This window comes from Chaetura pelagica, unplaced genomic scaffold (assembly GCF_000747805.2).
Source record: "Chaetura pelagica isolate M959 unplaced genomic scaffold, ChaPel_1.0 scaffold135, whole genome shotgun sequence".
Taxonomy (NCBI): Eukaryota; Metazoa; Chordata; class Aves; order Apodiformes; family Apodidae; genus Chaetura; species Chaetura pelagica.
Genome location: NW_009953649.1, coordinates 2,664,003 through 2,673,267, shown reverse-complemented (window position 1 = coordinate 2,673,267; position 9,265 = coordinate 2,664,003).

Here is a 9,265-nt window from a genome sequence, read left to right as displayed (position 1 = left end):
CAGCAGGACAGAGGAGGTTTCAGCAGTACAAAGTCAGTAGTGATTAGGGAGGACTGAGCTCTGGATAGCACTGCACACCTGCTACCATCCCCTTGGCTGGCTCCTGTGTAAGTTGGGGTCAGCTAAAACTACTGCAGGGGGGTTGTACTTGTGCTTTACACGAGTGCTCTGCAGGGCACTCTGTCAGTGTAGCTGTAGGATAACTTTGCATCAGGCTATGGATAGATCCTGCTCTTTTGCTTGCTCCGTGCTGGCGAAAGGCGGTTTAGCCTCAGCTCCTCATGGTGCTGGGCAAACGCGTTGTTTGCCTGGCCGCTCCCGGGTTATCAGGGGCTTCGGGAGAAGCAGATTAGGGCCATTCACACCGGCAGTTTCCTTAGTGCCTTTGCGAGACTGATAACTTTTGGCGGAGAGGGAGTGACGCCAGCAGGCAGTAATCTTTTCCCCGGGGAGTGCTGCCTGCCCTGCGTGTGTGTTTATCCCCGCAGGTGTGGCTCCTGGCTCCTGGAAACCCTCTCTCTCCTTCTGGCTTTTGGCGCCTGCAAGAGTTTTCCAGGTCAGTCAGCATGACTTGTCCGGCTCTAGCAGTCCTCCCCTTGGAGTCGCTTCTGGCCAGGATCTGGGGGGAGTGTTGCTCAACAGCAGCCTGGTCTTTCCTGGCAGCTGTCACGGCCCTGCCGAGGGGGTACGTGCAGAGGCAGCCTGGTGATGGCAGAGCACGGCCTTCGCTCCATTGTTCTCCCTGCTGCCTGTGGGGAAAGATGTCAGCTTGTGAAAACAGGACGGGCTAGGTGAGGGAGCAAGAAGAGGCATGAGAATAGTTCGACTTAATTCCAGGTCTTTACATTTCCATGCAGCCAGTCAAAAGGCAGGGCGCAGCCTGGACAGCCCAGGCTGGGTGGCAGGGGAGCTGCCTGGCGCAAGGGCAGCCCCAAGCACGGGCATGCATTTCCTATCCTCACCTTCAGGGGAGTTACCAACGCAAAGCCCTACTGTGTTTGAGGATATTTTTTATACATGGCTGTGAATGTGTATTAGCTTGCTTGGCCCAGGATATAGTGAGCTACTGAGCAGGAGTGTTTACTGAAGTGTCCCCTGGCATCCTTATCCTTCCTTTGCAGCTGCTATTTACCAGACAGCATTTGTGGTGAATGTAGCTGGCAGGAAACATCGTCTAGGAATGAACTGGATGAGTTAAAGAAATTTTCACACTAACATTGTCACAGGCATTTGAAAATACTTCACACAAAGGCATTTTGTGTTAACACTGAATTAAAATAACATTGCATGAAGCTGGCTCAATTGAATCAAATTTACCATCAAAATGTTTGGTGTTTTTCTTTTGGGTCCGTGCTGGGTTTGCAGCTTGGCTGTGTGACACTGTGTTGCAGAGAGAGCATCTCCATCCATTCTGTCAATGCGTTGTTTCAGAGAAGTGGCAGCAGCACAGCTAATTCATCCATGCTGGGGCTAGGGGAAATACAGACTTTTTCTTGGCAATTAAAGAAACTTATAGTGAAAATGCAGTTATTCCTGCTTTGGTCGAAATCGTCTGCTATGGTGCTGTTTCTTTAAGAAGCTTAACTAGAACGAGAATGTCTTTTTTAAAAAATTACCAGAATATAAGAGCAGGATTCTTTCTTCCATAGGCTGTTCTGAGATTTGGAAATTGTTTTCTCCATTCTGGGGTTTAACTTGCAAGTCAGATGTAATTATTCTTTTTGTAGTTTTGTAACCCATGACTGGAACTCTTTTTTTTTTTTTTTTTTTTTAATCATCATTCCAGAAACTGAGAAAACTGCTTACAAGTAGATTTTACAAGAGATCTGAACCCCACAGAAACAAAAATACACATCCATTAGTATGCATGTCAGTCCACTGTGCTGATTCTTTCTTTGTAGGTTGTGAAATCTACCCCTTCCTTTACTTGTTGTCTTTGTTTTCTTATTTAGATCCTTGTTTAGATTTCTTGTAAGACTGTAAATCTGTTTTGTTTAGAAAGTTCCTAGCAGATTGTGGTTGCTACAGCTGTATGGGAACTGACTATTTTCTGCTTAGTTATTTATTTGAATTGGGACTCTCTAAAACCCCCTCCTTGTCATCAATCTAACTGAGACATTCTGACAGTGTATTAGTCATTACTGGGGTGACATGAAGCAGAGTATCGTGTTTGGAGACGCCCTTCCAGTGAAGGACACTGAGGTTTAAGCCTCCTCACAGATGTGCAGAGCTGTGTGAGCTATGCCTAACTCCCTTGCATGCTTTATAGGCTTCTTGCCTATAAATCCCCATGTGCCATTGAGAGATTGGAGCTTCGTAGAAGGGCTGGATTTAATGGGAAGCCTGGATGTCTCCGATTTATCTAAGAGCTTCCATCCTCAGCATTGCTTATGGGGATGGGTGGGGTATGCTGCTCCAACACTGACTTCTGTTGCCTCCCGGGTAAAAGCAGCAGAGGGGGAAGATCTCCCTGCCCAGCACGCAGAAGCAGGCTCAGAGCTGGGGCTTTGTCTCCAGAGCTCTGACAGCAGCATGGCCATGAAACAGCAGAAGTAAACAAACCAACAATACAGGCATTTTTGTACAGAATAGATGCATTATTCTTCCTGACAGCATGACTTGGATTTTGAATTCTCATTCTTAGTATTGTTCCTTATTTAAAAAGAAAGAGAAAGCAGAACAAGGAATGGTACAAATGAGACAGCCTAGGGCTTCTGCTTGCCTATAGGATACTATTAAGATCCTGTCGGCACTACAAATTGGAACCATTTCATAACCAGGTCCCTGAACCCAGCTGTATTTTTAAAGCAGTTGGGCCCTGAAGTCTTGTGTGCTTGCATGATCGATTTGCCCAGGACTTTTACGCAGACTATTAACCAAGAGGCAATGAGCAATCACTTACCAAGACCGGTTCATTGATCACTCAACCTGCAGTTTTCCTTCACCAGCCAATAGGGCTTGCACAGTCATACAGAGTAACGCGTGCACACACGTGTGTGTATTTACTGCCCTCTCTGTTTCAACCCGGGGTGGGATTTAGGCTGGAGGATGCTCGGTGGGCTGCAGCAGGGACGCATGCTGCTATGCCTGGGCATGCTAAGCAGTGAGCCCTGTCTGCAGTAGCCTCCTTGCCTGGCCAAGGAAGACTTCTGGGGTATTTCTCCAGCTGGAAGAGGTATGGGTGCAGAAAAGCCTCAACTGTGGGACTGGAGAGGGGGGTCTATTGAAATCCTTGTTCTCTCCTTGAGCTGACTTTTTTCAGTTCTGGGCAGCCATAGGAAGGGACAAGCAATGAAGCTGTCATCGCTGAAATGAGATGCACTGTTATCATAATCAAATTAGCTGCCCTGAGCCCACTCCTGGAAAGAGCACATCAGGGATGTTAGACAGAAAATTGCTGCATGTTTAAAAATTGTTAGTTACTTATTGCGTTTGTTAGAGATAAAACTTACTGGGTTTTTCTATGCCATTTTTGTTTTAATCTCTGCACTTGTGATTTTCCTGGGAGACACATGAAGTAAATCGTTATTCCACTTTCAAGACTGCATGTAAACCTCATTTTAATGAGGCAGTCTGAAAGATCTTTTATTCAACTAGATGCCATTTCTGTTTACAGATCTGTAGCATAAAAACATTGCAGGATTGTTTAAATGCAATGTTTAAATGCATTTAATATTTAATGCCTTTATATTTATGTTTAAATGCATAAACAGTGCATAACTTTCTATTTAAATGCATAAACAGTACATGGCCTTAAACATAAATAATTGGGGTATTTTGCCTGAAGCAAGCATCTGACAGTGGAGGAATTAAATAATACCACAGAATATCTCTCCATTATTGACAGGCAATAGATAACAGAATAACATTATTGACAGAGAAATAACTATGTGGATGAGTTATATCCATTAACAGCAACCAGCAAACCAGCTGGTTTCCACGTTTACTCTGTGGATACAGTTTGAGATGCTGGTGCCCAAAAACCCAGGAGTGCTGTTCTCTTGCAGTGGGAGGTGAAAAAATAAAGAGGACAAGCAGCAAGAACAAGGTGCATGAAGGAAGGAGGAGGCATAAGAAACTCTGGTAGGCAAGTCAGATGCATTAAAAAAAAAAGGGAGCTGACAAAGTCATCCAGCAAGAGAGATAAATGGGAAGAGACAGAGGTCTGGGTACGGGAGGTCGTTAAAGCAACCTGGTCAGGAAATTGGAGAGGGAAAGTGAGGGGATACACAAATGTTGCATCCAGAACAGGCTGTAGTAAGAGTCGTAGTAAGGGTTGTAGGATGGAGGCACAAGAGAGGGAAAGGGTCACACGAAGAATGATGTCTTGTGGTTACAGACCCAGGTACCTGGGACACAGGGATGCAGATGACATGGAGGAATTACAGAACCCCACACTTGGAGGACACAGGGTACACATAAAATTGCTGGCACAGGGACTCCACAATCAGCTGCAGGAACATCTTGTGTGGCCCTGGGAGAAGTTCAGGCCCTTTCTCCTACATCGTTATTGTTGAATGCACAGCAGAGGCAGCACATGCAGTAAGACTGTCCTCAGCAGTGTTCTTCACAGGATTGACAGAAATAAAATTTCCTCAGGAAATATATTGTGCATCTGTTATTTTCGATGAATATAAGGGGAAAGAAACAGACAAAAGTAATTCTCTGCCTTACTCCCTGTTTGTACTTTAAATTCAGAAGCTTAAGCCTTTTTTCTGGCATTGTGGCTGTTCAGCAGAGGTTGCAAAGCTCTGCTTTCACTGGGGAAATCAATCAACTTGAAAACCAAAAATTCTCCCTCTCTGACAGTGTCTTACAAATTCTGCAGTGTATATTATCTTTTTGTCCCTTTTCTGCTCTTGGATTTCCTAGTGTTAGATAGTTGTGCCATGTTTTTGAATGCATGATTATGTCCAATTGGACATTTGTCATTAAACATATAAAATGTGCACACACACACACATTAAGCATATAGAAGTCTTGTTAAGGAAGATTTATTCCCTCTGCGGACATATACAAACATTTTAAATACTTGAATCGGACTGAAGCACAAGGTTAAAAATACGTCAGTTGAATCTTTGTATTTACTTTCTAGATTTTAAACCCTGTGAAGGCATAAGGAAACAGTTAAAGTTTTCTCGTTTTAATCTTTTTCTCTGATACCAGAAGTAGTAAACAGGGGGGTTTCTTTCCTTTTCTTTTAATAAAAAAAAAGAAGAGATTCTCAAGACTTGAAATGAAATCCCAAGTATAGGTGACAGCATGTTTCCTGCTTCCTTTCTGTGTTGTTCCTGTCAGGGTTCCTCAGCTGTTGGGCACTGGCCCTGACCTCCTGCACCGCCTTCAGCCCACCCTCTGTCCTTTCCCTCAGCACCCTTGAACAGTTGGTGCTGTGCTTGGATGGGCTGAGGCTGCTCCCACTCAGTTTAGCCCCCAAGTTGCTGCCATTGGGTGTAAATGTGGGTCTCAGTCCCTGTATCAGAGCCTGAGGGCTGTGGCTGTTTGCTATATATACCTCTCATTTTATTGCAGTGCTCATTCCACTTTTCACTGCAGCAGGGATGGTTGGTGGGGTCGGGATGGTGTGCAGCTCTAGCCCACACTGTTTGCCCCTGTAATACTGAGGTCAGACGACCTTTCTTCTCCTGGGAGTGCAGGAGAACTAGACCCTGCAGGAACTGCCCTATTTAATAGCTGCAGATGGAAATGCCACCTAGAGCAACTGCAAAGAGCTGCTGCTGCCAGGGCACAGCTTTGCTTTGCAAACGCAGGAATTGCTGAGCTGCCAAGGTGAGCTAACAAAAGTAGTGGAGTGTGGGGAAATTATTTAAAATTTTATTTTAAATTAAAAACCCAGTCACCGTCATCTGTAGAAAATGGTTTTCTGCCCTTCCAGTACTTAAAAACAGCAATGCCATTTTAGCTCATACAGGAAAGAAATCAAGATTTTTTTAACCTGAAAAGGGGAAGTCTACAGACATCGTTACAATGGTGTGGAGGGACTTGATAGATGGTACACCATCTCAGAATCATTTTATCCTTTTGAACTCATAGTGATATATGCCTTTTCTCCAGTATTTGAATTTTAATTTGCTTCCAAATAGAACTAAAAAAATATTTTAGAAAATTACATGCAAAGACCTTTCTGTGAGCCTAATATTTAAGATCTTCTGTGAGTGTGTGCATGCATATGTCTAAGATAAGTTTTTGTGTGTATGTATATATATAGGAACAAGTAACAATTTCCAACACATTTGCTTACTCTCTGCACTCTGAGTTCACTTTCATTTGTACAGTTACGAAGCTTTTGCTGTATTTAGTCCTAGATAAGATTCAGAGGGCCACAACGACGTGACAGCACAATCCTTATCAGCTGTTTTCATAACCAGCAGGGCTCAGGTTGGTCCAGGCTGAAGTGGAAGTTGTGAAGGGACCAGCCTGGGGCCAAGACCGTGACCTCCAGGTGAGGGACAAGCCTGAGGGATGCAGGGGGATGCTGGGGAATGGGGCTGGCTGCTCCCCTGGCAGGCTGGAGAGCCCTTGCGTTCCGGGCGCAGCGTTTTGGCAGTCGGTGTTAGCGGGTAGCCGGCACTCAGTGGTGGAAGTGACACAAGTCTAGCAGCAAGGGAAGAATGTGTTTGTCAAAGGAAGGCCAGGAGCTGGACAACTGCAGCTGGGTGGCTCTGCCTTTGTTTGAAATGCAGAGCCGAGGAGTCAGCAAGGCCTTTGGCTCAGCTCCTCTGAGCCTTTGTATCTACCTGTCAGTATCTTTTTTCATATTTTAGGGAGTGTTCCACCAGCATTTTTAGGAGGCATGGCTCTTCTTCAGGAATGTGGGACTGTTTGGCTTGCTGATGCATTTCATCTGGAGTATGAAGTGCTGTTTTGATGGCTGGTGGGAATTTTCCCTTTTCTGGGTCTGGAAGTTGATGGAGACGTGAGTGGCACAGACACTTTGGAGAGCAGTCTAGGCTGTAAAGAAGAAACAATTTAATAATCCCTATTGAGGCAATCACAATTAATTGGTATCAGATGGTAAGTTATTTAGATCCCTCCCTTCTCATCTTTCTGCACCTATTTTCCTGTATTTCCAAACTACATTCAGACTGCATTGATGCTTTTTACAAAGCTGTCATATGGTTAACTATAGCCGAATTTAATCATTACTGGCATTGCATATTTGATTGAAAGTAAAGTTACTTTTAAAATGGTTTCACCCTGAGAAATAGAAGAACCTTTGATATTACTGTTTGTGAACACTTCTGCTGCTTATTCTCTTCCTATTGCAGAAAGGTAAGAAATTAAATGGGACAATCAGTTAAAGTTACAAATCAGATTTTAACGTTGTCTTATATTTTTAATTTCTCCCTTTAAATAACATTTGTGGAAAAATATGAACATGGGGAATGTTTAAACTGAAAGGAAAGAGACCAATAAATACAAATGTGGAGCAACAGGATGTATATAAACGTTAGCTGTGGGGGTTTTTTTCTCTCTCTGCTTTAAATACCAGTGAAAACTTGCTTCTTGAATTTAGCTTGCATTCAGATTCTTTCTCACTTGCTACGTCTTCTAATTACTCACCTGTTCACATTGTTTTAGAGCCAACAGAAACTGAATGTTTCTCCTGTGTATTCACTGGCTCTAGATAGAATTTTCTGCACCAAATCAGAGAACATAAAACTTCAGTGATTCATTGGGTGACTGAAGCTGTTAGTACTTCCCAGGGATGGCACAAGAAATGAAATCTCAATTAAGAGTGACTTTTCCTTACAAAGTAAAGCCTTTGAATCAGAGCATACCTCTGGGCCTTTTGTCTGCCAAATGGGTGGGGTAATTCAGTTGAGAAAATGCAGTCAAGATGTGAAAAAAAAGTTCCTGGGGGCATGCAAGGCTTGTTTCCAATGATGCACGGATGTTAGCAACATGCTGAGCTTTAAGATCCCAGAGCACAATAAGGCAGAATATTCCTTCTCACTCTCTGGGAATTAATTTAGGTGTCAAGCCAAAGGGCTTTAGGAGGATAACATCAGAAAATGTTTGATTTTCAGTTGGAATTTTTTCCTGACTTACAAATTCTCAGTGTGTGAAAGCTTGCAAAAATATTTTTCTTTGTTGGCATTGAGATGAAGAGTTGTCACTTTTTTAATGCCAGTGCCCATTATATAAGTGAGTTGTAACTTGAATTCAGAAGCTGTTCAATTATATGCCTGGTTTAAAAAAAAAAAAAAAAAAAGCAGGCTACAATTCTGCATAAGGAATTCTAAAAATTTTAAACCTATAAATTATACTTTATAGTATGTAGTACGTTACAGTATATAGTACTTTACAGTATATACACTTTATAATAAATGGTATAAAATCAAGCTTAAGATTCTTAATTTCTAGAATTATGTGTAGAACCAAGCCAAGTTATTTCAAAAATTTCAGCAGAAACACTTTCATAAGACTCATTAGGGACAAAAATAGGACTTGAGTCATTCTTGTTGGTGAAGACTTGGCTCTTTGCATCCCTCACTGTATCAGTGGGAACTACTGTGCCCTAAAGGGACTGAAGCTAAATGTATTTCTCTGAATGGAGAAAACAGAAGAAGTAAATAAAAAGGAAATACAATGTAGTGGCACTATATACTTGGATTAAATTAATTTAAAAGATATAACTGGAACATTGAAGATACCACTGTTGAAGGAGGATTATGTATCTCTAAGTGCAGATAGTCTATTTTAGGAGAAATTAATTTAAAAAATCAAGCAACTGGGCTTTATTGCCTTCCTTTTTAAATTATGAAGACCATCTTTTTCTGTTTTTTAATGCTTTCAATTTTCTTCCTCATATAGGATGTTGTAAATAGGTGGTATTCTTGATCCAAGCTTAAGTTAGACTTCCTGAATAATGAGAATTCTTTAAGCAATACTGCCCAACACATTTTTGGTATATTTTTGTGCCAGGCAGGTTTTTATCAGTATTTCAGATATGCTGAAATGGTATTTTCATGCACTGTAAAATCAAGAGGGTTAAAAATCCTTGTTTCCTTCTAATCTCCATTGCAATTAAAAAAAAAAGTTATGTCCACATAATTTCATGTTTTTGCAGCAAGGGAAGGAAATGCCAGTTGTCATAAATTCTTAGGTTGAAGATCTTCCAGTTGAGCTAGCACTAACTCCACAGGCAGTTGTGTTTTGTTTTTTTTTTAAGAACATGTTTCGTAGACCTAGTAACTAGGCCTATAGGCTATTTAAGGTGCTCTCCTCTGGGCTTTCCCTT